At 34.6% G+C, this 21,681-nt stretch overlaps 1 protein-coding gene across 3 annotated transcripts in view; it reads right to left on the bottom strand.

Annotated features, from left to right (window-relative positions):
* The window catches only part of XRCC4 (X-ray repair cross complementing 4), a 276,249-nt gene that overhangs the window by 49,136 nt on the left and 205,432 nt on the right, over window positions 1-21,681 (bottom strand). The gene's annotated exons all lie outside the window — the stretch shown is intronic.

The raw sequence follows: 21,681 nt of genomic DNA, 5'->3' as shown, positions 1-21,681 counted from the left end.
AAAATGGGGATAAAAATACTAGGTATGTCATAGACTTAGTGGAAGGATTAACTAAGGTAATGCATGTAAAGCACTTTGAAAAATTGTTACATTTTAAGTCCTTAATAGTATTAGCTATTATTATTTTTGTTGGTGTTATTTTTCACCGTCCCAAGAACCCTTATGAGCTATTTCTCCTTGTATTAGGTCTTCCACAATTTGTTTTCTATTAAAGATGAAATTTGTATGTCACAATAAGCTGCCTTATAGCCATCTGATTAACTTTACCCTTTAAGTTATTCTACTTATACCTTTAGTATAAATCTTGCTAAATTTTAGCTTATGAATTTGAATGATTGTTTCCAATATTTGAAAGGCTAGGTGTTTGCATAATATCTCTTGCTTAAAAGAACTAAACATGCTGGAGTGTGAGTGTGTGCGTGTGTGTGTGTGCGTGTGTATACATATATATATATTTTTTCTTAATAGCATTGGAGAGCTGATAAAGTACTAGGGAAATTATTAGAATAAAATCTAAGGGAAGGCAGGACCCTAGAGGGTTAAAATGCACTAAAGCCTTTTTTTGCCTGAGGACATTTACTAGAACTTTGTGACCTTAAGCTGTAGTTTTCACACAGTTGCGGGGCACAGGGGTACAGAGACAAAGCTTAGGGCTTGCCCAAAGAGGAGACCCTCCCCCATAGAAGTGGGTCACCCGAGATTCATTTAGTAACCACAAACTTACCCTTGGGTATATTTGCAGCTCAAATTAATGTGACTTGGGTAGTTTAAAAAACAAACAAACAAAACAAAACCCTCAATGGTGAATGTGTTAGCTGGATTGTGGTAATTCTTTCACAATATATACATATCATCATGTTGTACACTTTAAATACATTACACTTTCATTTGTCAATTATACCTCAATAAAACTGAAAAATAAACAAACAAACAAGAACACCTCAAACCAGGTAGTTTAGTAGTTGAAGACCATTAGTGCTCCTTTGTGGCAGAAGCAATGACAAATATTTTTCAGAGAAAACACCTTTATACTAGGTCTCAAAGAATTCCTACAAGTAATTTTCTAAGAAAAAATGAGTATCACACAGTAAAAAATTACTTCACTCATAAAGAAACAACACTTATGAACAAGAACAGTAGAAACAAGAACAACAGAAACTGGTCGCAAAGATTTCAAATATTAGACAGCAATAAAATAACAATGCTTACTAAATTTCAAGAAATAAAAGATACTCTTAAGAATAGTAACAGGAAACTATAAACAATGATAAAGCATATTTGAAAGAGAACCACATACAATTTCTAGAAATAAAAAATATAATACCTGAAATTCAAAATTCAATGGTCAGGCTTAACAGAGATTAGGCTTTCAGATATGAAGAGAGAATTAGTAACCTGAAACATGACTAGAAGGAATTATGCAGAATTCAGCATAGGAAGTCAAAGAACGGTTAAGAGACATAGAAATAGAGTAAGCTGGCCTTACCTAAGTGTAATTTGAGTTCCAAAAGAAAGGGACAGAGAGAATAAGACAGAAGAGATATTTGAAGAAATAATGACTGAGAAATTTTTGGAACCAATGAAAGTGACCAATCATTCTCCTTAAAAATCACAAATCACAAGCAAAATAACCAAAAAGAAATTCACACTTGGATGTACCAGAGTGAAACTTCAGAACACCAAAGACAAAGAGGTAATCTTAAAAGTAGCCAGTGAGAAAAGGCAGATTACCTCCCAAAGAGTGACTGTGTCAGCAAATGTTCAATTTCCCATGAAATTAAATCTTTAGCATGTTGAAAGAAAATAACTGCTAACCCAAATTCTAGCTCCAGTAGAATTTTCACAAGAGCAAAAGTCAAAGACATTTTTCAACCCCCTAAAAATTGAGAAAGTTTGCCTCTAGTACAGTTTCATTAAAGGCAATTCTGAAGAATGTATTTCAGATAAATGGAAAATAATCCCAGATAGTAGTTCTAAAATGCAAGTAGTTCTAAATCCAAGAAGGAAAATAAGAACAGTGACAGTTATAAATTTGTAGATAAATTTAAATGAGCACTGGCTATATATATGAAATAATAATGTCTTTTTTTTTTTAATTTAAAATTTAACTATCCTCAAATACATTAAAATAACATATAACTTTGTGGGATTTGGGTATAAAGGAATTTAAAGGAATTAAAGTTTAAAGGAATTAAAGTGTTCCAAATATTGTGTTCTCTGATGGGAGCAAAAGGGTACGTGATTGACTTCTACACTTTCATAAGTTAAGAAAACATGTTGGAATTGTAGAGCAGCCACTAAAAGAAGAGAAACAGTATATTTACTCCAAAACAGTAAAAAGACAAAAGTTGAAAGACAAAAACTATCAGATGAGATTAACAAAACAAAACAAAACAAAAACAAACAAACAAAAAGTGCAGTTAAATGCAGTATACAAGAGAGATTTCCAAAATGTAAGGATATCTAAAGGTAGAAAGTAACAAAGATGGAAAAACATATATACCAGGTAAGTGCTAACAAAAAGAAAACTCATGTGGTTACATTAGTATCTTTTATTGAGATAAACAGCATTACTAGAAATAATGAGAGTGATTTTATAATAATTTAAAGATTCCATTTTTCAGGAAGATAAAACCATTTTATCTAATAACATAGCGTCAGGTTAACAACTACAATAAGATATAGACAAGCTTATTACGGTAGTGAAAGATTTTAACACATCTCTTTTCATAGAATAACCAGAGGAAAATGGATGTAGATATAGATTTTAATAAGAAGATTAACAAATTTGACCCACTGAACATATATAGAACACTTCACCCAACAAATGCAGACATATTCTCTTCTAGCACATATAGAACATTTATGGTGTCTAAGAAAATTTTCAACAAACTTCAAAGGACTGAATTCATATAACATGTAACCTAAACTCTGTCACTTATTAGCTTTGTGACATTGCTGAAGTTCTTTAGCCTTTCTGAGCTTCAGTCTCCTAACTTCAAAATGGGGTAACAATGGTATACCTCAGCTGTGTAACCAGAAACGGAAAGAGATGATGCACTGACGGGTCCTACACGCAATGAGAGATGGTTTGGATTTTAAAATAATGAATTTAAACGAGGAATGGCATGATTAGATATGTTTTAGAAAGATCATTTTGGCAGCAAGATGGAGAATGGCTTAGAGAAAGGGAAAACTAGAAGCAGGGTGATGTGTTAGGAAAAATTATAATACATCAGATGAGAAATAATGAGGGCTTGAAGAGCATGTGAAAGGACATATCTTCACAGATATTTATCTTCCTATTTACAATTTCAGGGCCAAAGAGAACTAACAGAAACTAGGTCTACTAAATGTATAGCTATTACTTTAAAATTCTTTGGTGAATGACTGAAAATGTTAAAGCACATAATTTTTTCATTCATTAAAAAGAGAGAATTTAAGACGCAATCTTTAAGGCAAATATCTCTATGACCTACATGGAAAAGCAACTGAGCTATGGTATATTTTATTTGTGTGTATATACATATATTATATAGATAACAGATATAGATTTCTTTTTTAAGTAAGTCTATTTTTAAAGTAGTCTCTGATCTCACTCTTTAATATCATCTAAAGTTTAATAATCCTCACTGTTAGGTATTTCTTCACAGCCAATCCCCCAAAGCAAAAACACTGCATATTTCTGTTACCTGTTATTAACAGATACTTAAAATACTTGCATATTAGTGTATTCACTAAATAATCTTAGAAAACTCAAGAGAAAATATTTCTATGCACAGATTTTTGAGGCCATTCAGTTCGTTAACACAAATGAAGCGAATATTAAAGAAAACTCTATTTTCTTTATAATTTTCATTTACTTGGAATTTGGCTAACATATAAAAGTATATGTAATTTAAATTTGAGTAAGTGAAGTTAAAATTAGTCTGAATAATATGTCTGTGTAGCATAAGCATTCTATATGGAAGAGGTCCCTCCCTAACTTAGTTTTGCTTTTGTTTTTTTTTTATCATGGACTCAAAGGCCATAAGTGGTAGGAAGCAAGATTTAAATTTAGGGGGAATAACACTTGGCTAGTGTAAATGATAGTGCTGATAAGGACAGCTATTGCAGAAAATGCCATGGTGGCATATCCTTGCTAAAAGAGTTCTCATTTCTCATAGTACCAAATTAATTTTCATCTGCATGTCCTATACAAGAGTGTCATAAAAGAAAATGAGATTCATTCGAAATGAAAGGGTGTGCTGAAATAAAGTGTCAGAATAAGATGGATGGAACAGGCAAAGAGGTAGGTGTGATTCCAAGCGATTTTACACATTGTTTCTGCCAATCATTTTGGAACTCTTCCAAACGTTACATCAAATAAAGTCAATCTCAAGCGAGATTTGTAATTTATATAATTTATACTTTGGCAAAAAGCAATGCTAAATATCACTGCTGCTGCTATCTGGAAAGAAGAGCAGAGGAGGAAAAGGAGATCAAGGTCATGCTTATTTGCTACTTCTCTCTTATCTTCCACTGCAGAGCACCAAACTGTATCTTGAATCTGACAATACATCACCCCTTTCATCTTTCATCTGGATTAGAGCAGCCTTTTAACTGGTCTTCCAGAGTTCCACTTGGGACCACTTTCAATCAATCTACCATAGAGCAGAAAAAGTGATCTCACAACGTAAATCAAATAACAAAATTCACTGTTTAAAACCCTACAAGTTTCCCAAAGCACAAAGAATAAAATCCAACCTCCCTTACTTTGGGCTCTAAGCTCTGCATGATCTGGCCTGCCTACCTCTCCGTGTGTGTGTGTGTCTGTGTGTCTGTGTGTGTGTGTGTGTGTGTGTGTTAACCTCCTGTGTATGTTACTACCCAACCGTGCCGAGTTTCTATCCACCTTAGAACATTTGCATATACCCTTCCTTCTTCACAGAATACCTCACTTCTAAAAGCCTATTCTTTCTGTTTACATGAAGCTTAAATATTACCTGCCTCGAGTCTTTCCTGACCACGTATCTCAGCTCCCTGTTTTTAGCATACATCATAGTGTATGATTAGTTTTTATATTTGTCAACTTTTTACAAAGTTACTTTCCTAACATGGAAGCTCTATGATGACAGAGTGGTGTGTGTCTTTTCTAATGGCATCTTTTTATGTACAATTTTTTATTACAGAAATGTAAGGTAGATTATTCTATAATAATCTTACATTATTCTAATGTAAGGCACATCATTGTTTCTTTTACTTTGAAATAATAGCACAGTGTATTAAAAAGTGTGTTCCATACTAATATATGATGTTTGACGAAAAACTGGTCCTAGGTCAAACAATTCTTTGCAAGTGCTACAAACTATGTGTTCTTCTTGAGGGTCCCTGATGCACATTAGGATACTGAAAGCTTCGAGAAGTAAAGGAATACTTTTAGTTTTACTCAATCCATTGATTACTGTATTTGTAGATTCTGCAAATTCCTTCTTCATTTTCTTACTTAGTAGCATTTATTAACCTCTTGAGGTATTAGTGTTCAACATAAGAAACTTTGAGAAATGATCCTATAGAGTTCTAGGGAAGAACAGTTTGCTCATTGTCTTTTCTATTTACCTACCTAAATGTATTCAAGGATTTCATCATAGCACCAAATGGTTCTCCCCAAAACCCTCCTATTCTACAAAAATGTCTTTAAATGTCCTAAAAATGCCTTTAAAAGTTCTAAAACAATGTCAAGAGGTGGAAGAAAAGCATGATCACTAAAGCTAAGTAAATTTATATGAACTAGTAATAAATCACTAATAATTTACGCATACCTAAAATTCAGGCCTAGATCCAGATTTTCCATTTTGTGTGTTTTATTTTTGAAACATGGTCCTTTAACCATAATTATGCTAGTTTTATTGTTATTGTTCTTATTATTATTTTATTTGTTTTGTTTGTTTGTTTGTCTTTTGTTTTTTTTCTTGTGATCTCATAAGGCAACCAAAAGTCCTCTCAATCAATTCCTACAAAGCTATTCAGGTAGAATTTGCTGCTAATGGTAATCTCTGGGTATGGTTTTTATAGGCCACACATATTCTTTGAAGTAATGTAAGTATTACTTGGATGTCCACTGCTCCTAAAACATTTTTGTTTAGCCACTTCACTAGAAGTTTCACTGATAGTCAAAAATACTTGGAGTACATGACTTTTTATAGCATAATATAGTGAAGATAAATTTCCATTGGTGAAGCTATTTTTTTTACTCCTTGAACTATTTTGGTTCAAAACACCAAAAATTTAAACCTTGAACTCAATTATACTGAATCTTTGTTTCTGTTGTTCCCATTATCTTTTGATTATTTCTTTGGCACAAAATACTACTTGAGTAGAAAAAAATCTCTAAGTTTCGTCTCTGTAGTTAGGAACTTTTGTAGATATACATGCCATTGGTTAAGCACAAGTATGTCTGTTAGCCTACCAACAGATGGTGTAAATAGTTAGTCATGGTCATTTTCTTTTTGTCATATTTTATTCTTTAGTCCACAAAGTGTTTAAAGTATTATTTATACCTATTTATGATAAAAAGAGAAAAAGACAAAAGTTAAACATCTTTGACCATTTTGGAAAAGAGATATAAAGAGTTAAAGTTAGATATTAATGACATTATTAATATCTACAATTTTATAAATGAAACCAACTTTAAAATATCTATACATTGGTTGCTTTTATAGTGTTAATTTAAAAGAAACTTTTGTAACCTACTCTGTTCAAAATTGCTTCTGTAGTTATAAATTCTTGTATATTCTAACCTTTTTCTTAGGTAATCTGATGTAAAATCACATTCATTCACTCATTTATTAATTCAAGAAATATCTCATGTTTGTCTAACACTCAAAGTACAAGTATCTTGCTAAGTGCCATGGAATACAGAAGGTGCCGGGGCACTACCTCAGCATTCAAGCAGCTTAAAAACCTACTATGGCGGTAATTCACATACATAAATACCAGGCAAAATGGATTAAAAATTAGATGATGTACTTAATAGCCTACAAGCTCAAAGAGGAAAGAGTGTACTCAGGACTTCCAGGAAAGTCTGGTAGAAGAGGTGACTTTTAAAGGCTAGGACTATAAAAGAAGTAGGAAATAAGAATTTTCAAGCAGAGTGTTTAGGCAAAACAAAAACATAAAAGTGAAGGGATGAGAAATATTTGCAGAATTTCAGTAAGTCTGATTTGAGAACAGTAACTGATAAGTAAAGCATAGGGTAGTATTAGGAGATAAGATTGTGGAGGTTTGGTCATGAAAATGGACATCATTTTCTTTGGGAGAGGAGGGAAGAAACTATGGTGATATATAAGACGAATATGGCTGGTGACTAATAAGGAGTGGAGAACATCTTCTACTGGGTCTATGACTAGAGACAAAGTCGCTGGTGTGGTGGGAATGTATCCATGGAAAGAACAGCTTAGTCAGATGACAAAAATGGAGATCCGTATCTTTATTTACATTTTAAATTATAACTGTTAAATAAAACTACATTGAGCAAGAAATGGGCCAATAATAAATCTCACTATTATTTCTATTGTTTATGACAATAGGAACTAATTCTAGTTCCTATATATACTATATACTGAGTTTAAAAAGATCACTTTATCCTGTCACTAAATCTACAATAAAATAAAGACTTAAGTTCCTCTCTTTTCTAGTGAACTAAGAAAAATCCAAAATATATTTTTTGTCAGCTAGTCTAGAAAATAAACAAAAGACACACATTTGATGAAATTGTGAATTTATGAAAAAATAATTTCATTAATATGCGATTGATCAAACAACTAAACCAAAAAAAAAAGGTGGGGGGGAGGAAAGAAAGAATTGCGGGTCCATTCAGTTCACTGGGATGTTAACTAGCCTGTAAGTATGAGAATAAAGAAAGAGTCCTGCTGTGTTTAACTTGCAGAACTATAAATTATTTTATCTACAAAAATAAATAATTTCATTAATTTTGGAAATATGGTACAATTCAAAATTTCATTTATATGAAATAAAATAATGCCACTTCATTACCATAAGGCAAACAGTGGGAAAGTCAAATGCATATTTAAAGATTTACTTCAAATTAGATACTAGAGCTTAAGTTTGTGGGTAATGAATACCACAAAACACTGAATTCTTCAGCAGAAAAACATTTAGTCAATCCCAATTATTCTGGAGGATACTTACTAGAATTAGTAATAATTGTAAACAGAAAGTGCTCTCTGAAAGTGTTTTCCAAAATCCCATGAGACACTCCAGTAAAAGGTGTTTTAAATTCAAACACATTTGGGAAATGTTGATTCAATAAAGCTAACATGTAAACGTTCACTGTGAATCTCAGGGAAGGGCTATAGCCTGCAAAGTTTCCCCAAAGCAGATGGCTAGGGAACCTCTTATTTGCCGGACAGTTCCTTTTTACTATTTCAAGGAACAAACTCTGAGATGCTGCTTTATGAGAAATGATGGGATTCAGTTTTCCCTACAAACTTTGGTAGTTTCGCTTCACCTTTCTTTATGTCTTATTCACAGAATGTCCTCAAGTCCCACATCTTGCCCTACACCTCAAATATATATAAACACACACACATACACACAATATATATGTCGCATTTATACAAATACAAAATTTTAAATATGTATGTATCTTTCATATCTATCTACCTATCAAAATTTACCCTCTCTGAGCAATGCCCCAGAATCCAGTTGTTTTCTCCTTCCCTTTCTCCCAAATCAAAAGTCTTAACACATAGTGTCTCCGAATCAGGTGTCATAGAAAAGCACCTAATAAATTAAAATGATCTGGCAGATAAAGTTGGTAATAATCAGGTGTACAGAAATTTTAAAAGCATAGGGCTATCTGTCTTAACCTAAAGAAATAAACCATAAACAGTAAATGAAGTTTGAAGGTGGATTAAGTCAGAGGGAAGATGTTCTATTCTGCTGATCCAACAACTATTCTTTTTTTTTTTTTTTATAAATTTATTTATTTATTTATTTATGGTTGTGTTGGGTCTTCGTTTCTGTGTGAGGGCTTTCTCTAGTTGCGGCGAGCGGGGGCCACTCTTCATCGCGGTGCGCGGGCCTCTCACTATCGCGGCCTCTCTTGTTGCGGAGCACAGGCTCCAGACGCACAGGCTCAGTAGTTGTGGCTCACGGGCCCAGTTGCTCCGCAGCATGTGGGATCCTCCCAGACCAGGGCTCGAACCCGCGTCCCCTGCATTGGCAGGCGGACTCTCAACCACTGCACCACCAGGGAAGCCCCCAACAACTATTCTACATAAGCATCTATCCACCTTGTTTACGTGTAAGTCCAGTAACAAATTTTTATCCAAGGAAAGCATTGCTATTATTCTTTGGGAAAAGTATTTAAATTTTTCATTGTTCTTCTTCTACCCTTCCCAACACAAAGGAAGAAAACAGAGAAAGAAACAGAAAATAGAGAAAGAAAGAAATAGAGAAAGAAAATTCAGGCAAATTTTATAGGAAAATGACAAAACTTTTTTTATACATATTTTATAAATTTTATTATTGCATAATCCTAGTGTGAACTGTGATGTAGAATTATATAATTTATGAGCTGAAACTACTCTTACTAATGACCTGATCCAATAGTCTCACTTATGTATGAAATTTTAAAAGGAAGGAGAGGTGATAAATGAACTCAAAGTCACACAAACACGTGGCCTAACCGGAGCTTAAAACCCAAATCTTTCAACTCTTTGTCCCCTAGGCTTTCCAATTCACCAGAGTGCCTCCCACATTTTTGTTTTGTTTTGCTTTTGAAAATCTTCACACATTGCAGAAACATAAGATATAGTAATACATTTTGTGCTTGTATTCTACATACTTACATGTCTGAATATTAAGTTACCAGCAATGTTTATTTTATTTCCTTTCTGAATTTATTCATATTCATCTGCTGATTTTGAAGCCTTGACAACACATGCATAACCTACCTAAGCTGAATGAACACAAAACATGACAAAGTAATGATCTTTGTGAGTGTACATTTCTCCTTCAAAAGTGATACTATTATTGGGACTTCCCTGGTGGTCCAGTGGTAAAGAATCCGCCTTCCAGTGCAGGGGACGTGGGTTCGATCCCTGGTTGGGGAACTAGGATCCCACATGCTGCGGGGCAGCTAGGCCCGCATGCCACAACTGCTGAGCTTGCAGGCCACAACAGGAGAGCCTGCGTACTGCAAACTACAGAGCCCGTGTGCTCTGGAGCCTGCGCGCCACAACTAGAGAGAGAAAACCCGCATGCCACAACTAGAGAGTAACCTGCACATCGCAACGAAGAGCCCATGTGCCGCAACAAAAGAGCCCACGTGCCACAGCAAAGATCACGGGTGCTGCAGCTAAGACCCAACACAGCCCCCCCCCCTCAAAAAGTGATACTGTTATTATCATGCCTAAAGAAAAGCACATCTTTACCGGCCAATATTCACAAGGGGTGGTAATTTTGTAGCATTCTACAAATCTCTGAATAGTGACTATTGACAAAAGGATAAAAATTCAATTTATTTAGATTAGAGAAAAGAAAACTGTAGAGAACTTAGACTTCTTTGTATTAATTTAGAAAATCCCTGAGCTCTCTAAATTACTACATGAGCTCTTAAACAAGAAGTCACAAATAATGAAAAATTTCCTTTTATGCAAATAATAAGGTGAAACAAGATTCTTCCCAACTATTTTTCAGTCAAGAAACTGCTAGCTTGAGCCTTAATAATGTGCTTTTTAAGTGTCCAAGTAATGAAGATTTATTTTTAGCAGAGAATCCTTATAAATCACATGGTACAGAATATAATCAGAGTACTTGAAATGTAGTTATCATGCAATAAGTATTCATAAAGTGAATGAAATACAGATAGACATTTAAGTTTTGACTTTCTTAAACAGAATTAATAAAAGTATCCACTTTATATATCATTCTATATAATGTATATACATAATCACATTTTTATAATTTCTCAATTGTTAAAAGCTGAATTTAGTCAAGAATATTTCAGTTCTCTGTTTTGGATTAAGTAAATTTAATGTATTACATAAGGGAGATGTCCAGTTTCATTTCTGATATGTAAAGAGCTTGGAAGTCATCACTCCTATCCTTACAAATAAAGCTGAACAAACTGAAAATCAGTTTGTTGGACCAATCAGATAATTGAGATTGGAGAGCAAACCACCACCTCAAAATCTGGAGAGATAGGTTAATCCAGATTATCAAGGCTGAGATCTGTTTCCCTGGAGTTGAGGACCCGGGAGCCATAAATTGGTTAAATGGCAATGCATTGCTGGAGGCTGAATGTAGACTAGCTGGAGATTAAGAAACTCCTGGGGGGGGGGGGCACAGTTTTGGGGAATCCCCACCCTTTCCTGGATTTTGCCTCCAGGAATCCCACCAGGTTCTCATAGTGAAGATCCAAGAAAGATCCTCTCCTGATTCTAGCAGGGGGGAGGGAATGAGTCATCTTTGTGAAATAGCCCAGAGACTCTCTGTAACAAAGGCCTACTCTCCAGGGAAAAAGACTTGATCTGAGTTTCTTCCCACCTGGGGTAAGGATATTTCTCATGCTCCAGCCTCCCTCCCTTTCTTATTTCACTTAAGAGGAGAGGGGAAAAAAGAGCTGTAATACCAGATAAGCACTTGTGAAACTCACAGCCCCAAGACACAGGCCTGCTAAAAGACTGATATTTAATCATAAAAAGGTAGAATGCCTTTCTCCTACACCATACCATCACACCAATAGGGTTTCAGTAAAACACAGTTGATTAGAGTTGAAAGAGCTGGAAGATGCAGACTCTCTTTGAGGAGAAGTATTCAGGGAAGTCCAAAGATAAGAGGAGAGACAAAAACAAGGGCACCGGGGGAATCTGAAGCTTCTGACAATAAACATTAGATACAGCACAACTCCTAGCACAGTAACATAAATCCTCACATTCAAGTCCTCTTCAGCTCCTATTACTCAATACATGTCCAGCTTTCAACAAAAAATTACACGGCATGATAGACAGCAAGAAAAAAAAACAGTGTTAAGAGTTAAAGCAAGCATCAGAACCTGACTGAGACATGGAATAGATGTTGGAATCATCACACAGAGAATTTAAAATAATTACAATGAATATGTTAAGGGTGCTAATGGAAAAAGTAGACCATTTGCAAGAACAGATGAACAATGTAAGCAGAGAGATGAAGACTCTAAGAAAAAAATCAAAATGAAATGCTAGAAATCAAAAGCACTATAATAGAAATGAAGAATATATTTGATGGGCTCATCAACAGACTGCACACAGCCAAGGGAAAAAAAATCAGTGAGCTTGAAAACAGGTAAACAGAAAGTACCAAAACTGAAATACAAAACATGAAAAGAATGAAAAATGACAGGATATCCAAGAACTATGGGACGATTTCAAAAAGTATAACATATGAATAATTGGAATACACAAGAAGAAAGAAGAGGAAGCGGAGTAGAAGAAATATCTGAAGTACTAATGTCTGAGAATTTTTCAAAATTAAAGACAGAAAACAAGCCACATATCCAGGAAGGTCAGAAAATACCAAACTAGACAAACAACAGAAAAAAAAATAAAACAAAAAACATACACCTAGGCATATCATATTCAAATTGCAGAAGACTAAAGACAAAGAAAAAATCTTGAAAGAGGCAAGAGCAGGTTTGATATCTTACCTAGAGAGGAACAAGAATTACAGTGGACTTCTCATCAGAAACCATGCAAACAAAAAGAAAGTGGAGTGAAATATTTAAAGTGTTGAAGAAAAAGCCCAAAAACCTAAAAGTCTATATCTAGTGAAATTATCCTTCAAAATCAGAGAAATAATGCTTTTCTCAGAAAACCAAAACAAGATATAATAGACAACAAAACATAATAATCCTAAGTGTGTATGCAACTAATAACAGGGTCAAAATACAAGAAGCAAAACTGATAGACCTAAAAGGTGTAACAGACAAATCCACTATTAGAGTTGGAGATTCAATACCCTTATTTGAGTAATTGACAGATCAAGCAGGCAGAAAATCAGTATGGATACAGTGGGCCTGAATAGCATTATCAATCACCTTGATTTAAATGACATTTATAGAATCCTTCATCCAACAACAGCAGGATACACACTCTTCTCAAGCTCACAAGTAACATTCACAAAGATAGACCATCCACTGGGCTATAAAACATAGTCTAACACATTTAAAAGAACAGAAATCATACAAAGTATGTTCTTAAACCATAATGGAAATAAACTGGAAACCAGTAACAGAAACGTTACAGCTGGAAAATTCCAAAGTATTTGGAGGTTAAACAACATATTTCTAATTACTTTCAAACAACATACTTCTAAACACATGGGTCAAATAAAAAATCTCAAGAGAAATTTTAAAACTTTGAAGTAAATGAAAAGGAAAATACAACTTATTAAAATTTGTGGGACGGATGAAAAGCAGTACTTAGAGGGAAATTTATAGCTTTGAATGCATATATTTGAAAAGAAGAAAGATCTAAAATCAATAACCTAAGCTTCCATTTGAGGAGACAGAAGAGTAATTTAAGCTTAAAGCAACCAGAAGAAAAGAAACAGTAAATATTAGAGCAAAAAACAATGAAATTGGAAACAAAATAGCAATAGAGAAAATCAATTAAACCAAAAGCTGTTTCATGAAAAGATGAATAAAAATTATTACATTAGACAATGTATATGGAAGTACCTTGTAAACTGTAAATATTTTATATAATACTGAATTTATTCATTAATTTAAAACATGTTCAAATAAGAAAATTAAACATTTGGGGGCGGACTGAACATAGTACAGATGGTGAAAACACTGACAGCAATCCACAGTCTTTTGCATAATTTATGGATGAGATATATCACAAGGATTTTATGATTAGATTCTAGATACCTGTCTGCACTTCCATCCTGAATCATCTATAAGGTTAGCAAAGAAAACTATTTGCATTATAAAATGGTGCTGTAAATTGTCAGGCTGAAATAATCAAACATCAACATTAATAAAATTTAACTCAGCTTTATTTTTCAACCCTTTGGATTAACTTTTGCAGAATAAGGTCTAGAGAGCTGTGCTACCTTCTCCCTGTTGCCCTGGGATGTTGAGTTGTACATTGTTTGAAAACAGATTTCCTTGTCAGATGGATAAGCTTCTGCCAATAATTTTGCACTGAAGATTTTTCTTTTTCTTCCTCATATTGTCCCTGAAACCTTATGAATGGACCGAATACCAAATCCACTGACAGATCTAGTATGTATGCCTTTCATTTCCAATTGCCTATCTAAGAATATGTTGACCTAGAACTGTGTGTGTATACATACATATATTATGTATATACACACACAATGCATATATATACATATACATATGTGTGTATATATGTCTGAATGAAAGCGTATATGTGTATGCATATGTGTACATACACACACACACACACACACCCCTCTCCTGTTGGTTCTGTTTCTCTGGAGAACCTTGACTGACACAAAATTTTCTATTTGTTCATTTCTGCCTTAGGCCTCCCAGTGACACTGATGCAATGCTTAGGTCTTTGACATTTAGGACCAAGAAGATGGCTCATGTTACTGGAATAATGATGTTCAATAACTTTTTATCTTCATCTGATCTAAGCAGCAATGGGAAAATACGTTTTCACATGATAAAAGTCCCAAACAATGAATTCTGTTCTTAATTCCATCTTTACTACCAATTAAGAAATTTTTAAGGAAGCCTTTTTATAAGGGCTTCAAGATATACACTACACATTAGTATGTATTTGCAGTCTAGCTAAGAATAATAAAAACTTTCACCAAAACCTTGCAATGTTTTATGATCTAAATCAACAAATTTTTACAGTATGTCAAGTGTGTTAAGTCCTTATGCTACACAGCTACAAATGTTAAACAATTATTTTCAAATAAGAATTACATAATAATAAAGAGAAACATTTATTATCATAAGATATACACTATGCTATGTGTTTTACATGGATTATCTCATTCAACATCAAAACAAGAGGAAAGAAACAGACAAAAAACTACAAGCTATGACCTCTTAATATGACCTTTAACAGAGAAGAAAAAAGTTTAGTGATACGAAGTAATTTGCCTGAGGTCAAAAAAGCTGGGAGCTCATGATTCTAAAGCCTGTGTTCTTAACTGCTATTTAACCAAGAAATGATTTTGAATGAATAGAATTCATTCCACCTTTCCAAACCAGTGACTGACTATGTGTTGACTTTGTTGTAGTTATTGAAGAACAGAGGCCAGTGGTACGCAATTCTTTTGTACAATTTCTAGGATAGGAATGTGACTAGCAGATAATCAGATTAGTATAAATATCTGAAAATAGCATTTAATATAGTCTTTGAAGCAGAAAATGCCAGGAAAAGGTAATAGCAACTATCTTTCAACAGTTTAACTCATATCTGTTTAATTTATAGCAAACATCAAAATTAACAAGAAACTGATGCATGGCAAAAAACTGATTTTGATAGCAATATGTGTTCATTGGAACCTCATTGTTACCACTATAGAGTGAGATCTGCTATTAGGCAGGCTTATTTTGGAGTATACTATTTAGACATGGATCTATATCCTTACTTTGCCATATCCTGGGGAAAGTTCGCTTGGGAAAGCTCCCTGTATCTCAGTTTCTTCCTGAGTTGAATGAGGATAACAAGATCTACCTTGCAAGACTGTTGTAAAGACTAGAGAGAATCTATGTAGTGAATGGTGAAAACATAGTAGGTGCTAAATAAATTATGGCTGCTGTTATTATTGCTATCATTATTACTGTTATCACAAATAAATGTAGAGGGTTGCCTGTATTATAAAGAGCAGACCTTGGAGAATCACTTCAGAGAGCCACTAAGTGAGGGTGGAGACCACAGTTGGCTGCTTTGGGCGTGGAATAAAGGTGACAAGCTGTCAGACGGAAAAGCACATGTGTGAGTCAGAAAGGTCAGAGAAGAACTGTAAAAGGGAGCTTCTTTTAGAGATTTTAGGCATGAAGTTGATTAGCGGAGAAAGGATACTGAAGTTCACACAGACAGACCAAGTCCCAAGAGTCACATTTAGGTTTCAGTCAGAGATGTGTGGTGGCTGCTAAATTATTCTAGAACCTCACCCAGCTACGGATATTCTCTTACTAACCAAGAATTAAGGGCTGGATCTGCTGGCTTTTCTAAAGGAACACATGACAAGGTCAGGGGATGTTTTACACGAATCCCACTTCTGATTCAAGCAAACTTTGAAAAAGGTAATAGCAAGCTCCTGTGAAAAGTCATGTTTTTAAGTTTTTGTAAATCAGATGCTACATCCCAGGAGGGTGGAGGGAGAGCGGAGGTAACCACAGTCCATGCCTCCGCCCCTCTGAATAAAGCCCAAAGGAATTACCCACAGGACCAGAAAAAGTTATACAATGCAGAATCACAAGAACATACTCATGGTTCTCGGGGGTATTTATTACTTTCAATTTACCAAAGCTATTGTGATGAAACAAACATCCCCCCTCACTTTGATTGATATTAATTTGTTGCACAATATAGCACCACAGCCAGTTTCTCTTTGCAGAGTATTTCACAAAACTATGAACAAATCAGAATGATTCTGAAAAGATACTTACTTTCCATTCCTTTGTTTTACACAGAGATTCCAAAGACAGCTTGATGACCTGTTTTTATTTACAAAACGTAGTAACTCCCCCACTTACCTCTCAATCTATCCCTTCTCTTTCCTGGGATAGTCCAATAACTCCCAGAATCCAACTCTACATTCTTTACAGTTTTTAAAAATTATTTTAAATTCTACAAGTCATACACAAATGTACTTAGACTGTACTTTAGATAAGGTTAAAATCTCCTTTGAGATACTCACCCCCGCCCCCAGTTCCAACCCCCATCTGCATCAGAGGTAGCCATTATTAACAGTGTATATGTAACCTTTCAAAACCTTTATTCACCAATAGAAAATACTTGCTATTTTCTGTTCTGTTTTTTACCAATTGCCGTTATAATGTATGTACAATCTTGCAACTTGCTTTTATTAAGTTATAAGAAATTCTAGGGTACACATATTCATTTATAGAGGCTAAAAGATTAGTGGAAACAATGGTGGACACACAGCAGGTTCTAAGAACCTGTGCACAACCATGAAATTTTGGGTACGTTACTAACTTCACTATCTTCATTTCTGAATAATCTTCCATCTCCCTCTCTTACAGGTTTTGTGTAAAAACTAAATGAAGTAATATGTGTGTGTGCTTTAAAAGCTGTACAGTTTTATATATAAATAAAATGTGATTTCTTAAATATTATCTGGAAAATAAAATCAGGTAGTGCTACTATTCTAAAACTATATACTATAGGTATTTAACTCAAAATTTTAACCAAGAAGTACCACAATATTGAAACATTTAGCTAGTGGCATAGCATTCCTAGCTTTGAATGCTTCATTGGAAGCATTACATCAAAGGTTTAATCATGAGAAAATAAATTTGCATGTAAGCTCAAGTTATTAAACTGTTTACAAATTTGATTCTTCATTCTGTGAGCTTCTGTGCTTGATTCCTAGAGTAAATGAACAGCAGCCCTAATGTATTAAAACAGTTAGAATAACTAAATCAGAAAACAGATTTGCAAAACTATGACATTTAAAAATATTTTAAAATTTATCCCAAATCTACTATTTTAGTAAAAACAACTGTGTAAATTATTTCAGTTTAAGTTACAACTCTTTTTAGCAAAATGCTCTTTATAAGATATAAGCCTGGAAGGTCTGCATTTTAAGTAAATTCAGACATTAAGATTCTTGGGGGAAATAGTTAAAAAAGAATGCACTACAAAGTCCCCCTCATTTCTAGTTTTTTTCAATAACAAACAATATCACCTTCACCTAAACTGAAAACTGCCATGTATTTGTTCTGTTTGCTTTTCATTATGAATTACTCACTTTTGGTGGGGAGGGGGGAGCTGGGGGTTCAGAGAAGGTTTTGGGGGAGTGACATGTTTTTCAACCTTTCCAATTTCCTTTATTTGAAACACATTACTTCACACTATTTCTTCAGCATCTCCAAGTTCAAAGGGCTACTTAATTTTCACTGCTTAACATTAAAACAAAAAAGAACCATGGGCTCAACGTCATTAATCATTAGAGAAGTGCAAATCAAAACTACAATGAGATATCATCTCACACCTGTCAGAATGGCCATCATCAAAAAATCTAGAAACAATAAATGCTGGAGAGGGTGTGGAGAAAAGGGAACAATCTTGCACTGTTGGTGGGAATGTAAATTGATACAGCCACTATGGAGAACAGTATGGAGGCTCCTTAAAAAACTAAAAATAGAACTACCATACGACCCAGCAATCCCACTACTGGGCATATACCCTGAGAAAACCAGAATTCAAAAAGAGTCATGTACCAAAATGTTCATTGCAGCTCTATTTACAATAGCCAGGACATGGAAGCGACCTAAGTGTCCATCATCGGATGAATGGATAAAGAAGATGTGGCACATATATACAATGGAATATTACTCAGCCATAAAAAGAAACGAAATGGAGTTATTTGTAGTGAGGTGGATGGATCTAGAGTCTGTTATACAGAGTGAAGTAAGTCAGAAAGAGAAAAAGAAATACCATATGCTAACACATATATATGGAATCTAAGAAAAAAAAAAAGAGGTCATGAAGAACCTAGGGGCAAGACGGGAATAAAGACACAGACCTACTAGAGAATGGACTTGAGAATATGGGGAGGGGGAAGGGTAAGCTGTGACAAAGTGAGAGAGTGGCATGGACATATATACACTACCAAACGTAAAATAGATAGCTAGTGGGAAGCAGCCGCATAGCACAGGGAGATCAGCTCGGTGCTTTGTGACCACCTAGAGGGGTGGGATAGGGAGGGTGGGAGGGAGGGAGACGCAAGAGGGAAGAGATATGGGGATATATGTATATGTATAACTGATTCACTTTGTTATAAAGCAGAAACTAACACACCATTGTAAAGCAATTATACTCCAATAAAGATGTTAAAAAAATAAAAATAAAAGAATCACAAAGGGCTCCCAGAGGGAGCTGGTTTGATTTGGAAAATGACTAAACTGGCAAACACACCTCTCAATGGGAGGTGTCACTATTGTCTCCAGCAGCCCTAGAAACGAAGTCCCAAACACACGGAGTCATTAAAAAAAAAAAAAAAAAAAAAAAAAAGAACCATGGGAAAGTACTGACGTATATACATATATGTAAAAAATATTACACAAAGCCATAACATTTTGGGGGGGTGTCAATGTGATCATAGCAAGATAACTCAGAGATGAGTTAAGATCCTGAAACACAACTAAGTCAGAGTGATTTCCAAGTACATTCATGTCTGAGAAGGAAGGCGGGGCAGATGGAACATGTATCTAATGTCTACCTTTTAGATGCCAAGAGTGAAGGCAAACTGTAAGAATTATTTGAGGTCAATTTAATCCAACTCTAAGTTATAAATCTAAGTGAACATACACATTTAATGAATTAGTGGAATAAAGTAGATTATAAAACTCTAATTGTATAAATCAGAACAATGAGTCATATGACAGTTTTAGGACCCATTTTAATGCTTTATAGTTTGTGCCAATTTCTCTAAATAGAGAAATTCTGACCACTGGTACTTCAAATTTTCACTCATAGGAAAAAGTAAGCAATAACACAATGACAGATGCTCAGACTAGGTACACAAAAATGAGAGAAATGAAAATTATGACTATCCATTCTACAAATTAGGTGAAGAGCAGAAAAGGCACATGGAATCTCGGAAGACCACAGGCTCCCAGCCCTAGCTTCAATATACTAAAACATTTTGGATCACAGTTTCTTCAAATATAAAATGAGGGGGTTGGACTATATCTTCAATGTTCTCTACAACCTATGATATTTCATGGGAAAAATTTCATAATGGTAGTGGGTTTATAAAACCTATGATTTGAATGCCAAAAATGGTAACCTGGGAAATTTTTAATGGCTTGTGGAATATTTATTGCTGTCAACTAATTCTTTTTTTCAAAAACCACTTTTTTTGGGTCTGGCTACAGAAATAATTACATGTTATCTGTAGGCAATGTGGAAAATAGAGACAAACCCAACCAAGAAAAAGAATGACCTATAATCACTACACAAAGATAACCTGATCTGTTAACATACCTGTTTCCATATCTATTGTTATATCAATTACTGTAATGTATTGAATCCAGTGGTTTTCAAATTTTTTTATGCACAGAATCATTTTTTTCTAAAGAAAATCTCACATGTAACCTTAATATGTACAAGAAATAAAAGTGAAAATACTCTGAAATGGTGATGAAGGGCCAGGGTTTTTCTGAGGTGATTGCCAACACACTTCTATGGAGTCCTGTACTCAAAGAAGTACTGTTTTAAAACCATTGACTTAATTTCCTAATGCTGGACATTTACACTGTTTCTGTGGTTTTGTTTGTTCGTGTGTTTGTTTTTGCTTTTATAAATAACATTCAGATCTTTGTGCACAGTCATGGTTATTTCCTTAGGATAATTCCTGGAGGCTAAATTTCTGGATCAAATGGTTTTAAGGTATTCATTGTCATACCAACTTATCCTAAGGATCACCCATTGTATAGTATAATCGTAGGGATAATAAATTTTAGCATTGGAGGAGGTTAAGGTTTTGTACATAGTTGGTGCCGTACGTATTTGATACTATTCCTAACAAGGATAATCTGAGTGCAGCTTCGCAGGCTGCGAACACCAGTAGGATGATTGGTATTATGCTGGCTAAGGTAAAGTGTGAGTTTAGGATTACTAGGGTTGCCATGATGAATAGTGATAATATATGCCTTCTAGACATAATAGTGAGGACATTAAGTGGGATCGATATATTAGCAGCCCTACAAGGGATATTGTGAAAGCTATAATAATATTTATGTACACTAAAGACACTTGGTAGTTATGAGTTTAGTCATAATCTAATGAGTCGAAATGATTTGTTTTATTTTAAACTAAATACCATATTCAGTTCATTCTAGCCCCTTTTGAGTTCATTCATAGGCTGGGCTAATTGCCAATAATGAGATTAGAAGTAGAGCTATGGTATTGTTTTTAGATTATTTGTTTGAGTTGCCCGGGGCGGGGGGGGGGGCAGTAGGAGGGCAATTTCTAGGTCAAGAGGGGGAATGTGATTGTTACTAGGAAAAATGTTATAGAAAAGGGCAGGTGGGCGGATCCTATGGGGTCAAATCCACATTCATAGGGACTTGTTTTTTTTGTTTAAGTGTTTAGCTGAGGGAGTCAGAAGGCGATGAGTACGAGCAACGAGGCCAGTGCTGTATTTGTTAGTAGGGTTATTATTAAGTTTCTCATTCTTTTTCGGAGTGTACCAAAACTAACTGATTGGAATTCAGTTGTACTAATTAATACTAAAAGAATTATGAGCCTCATCAATAGATGGATACGTAAAGGAATAGTCACACACATCTACAAAATGTCAGTATCAAGCAGCGGCTTCAAAGCCGAAGTGGTGGTTGGATGTGAAGTGGAATTTTAATTGGCGCAGAAAACAGACAATAAGGAAGGTGGACCCAATGATTATGTGCAGTCCATGGAACCCTGTGGCCATGAAGAAAGTTGATCCATA

This window comes from Eubalaena glacialis, chromosome 4 (assembly GCF_028564815.1).
Source record: "Eubalaena glacialis isolate mEubGla1 chromosome 4, mEubGla1.1.hap2.+ XY, whole genome shotgun sequence".
In the NCBI taxonomy this organism is placed as follows: Eukaryota; Metazoa; Chordata; class Mammalia; order Artiodactyla; family Balaenidae; genus Eubalaena; species Eubalaena glacialis.
The sequence above is the reverse complement of the archived record's forward strand: the minus strand, read 5'-3'. Positions and strand labels throughout refer to the sequence as shown.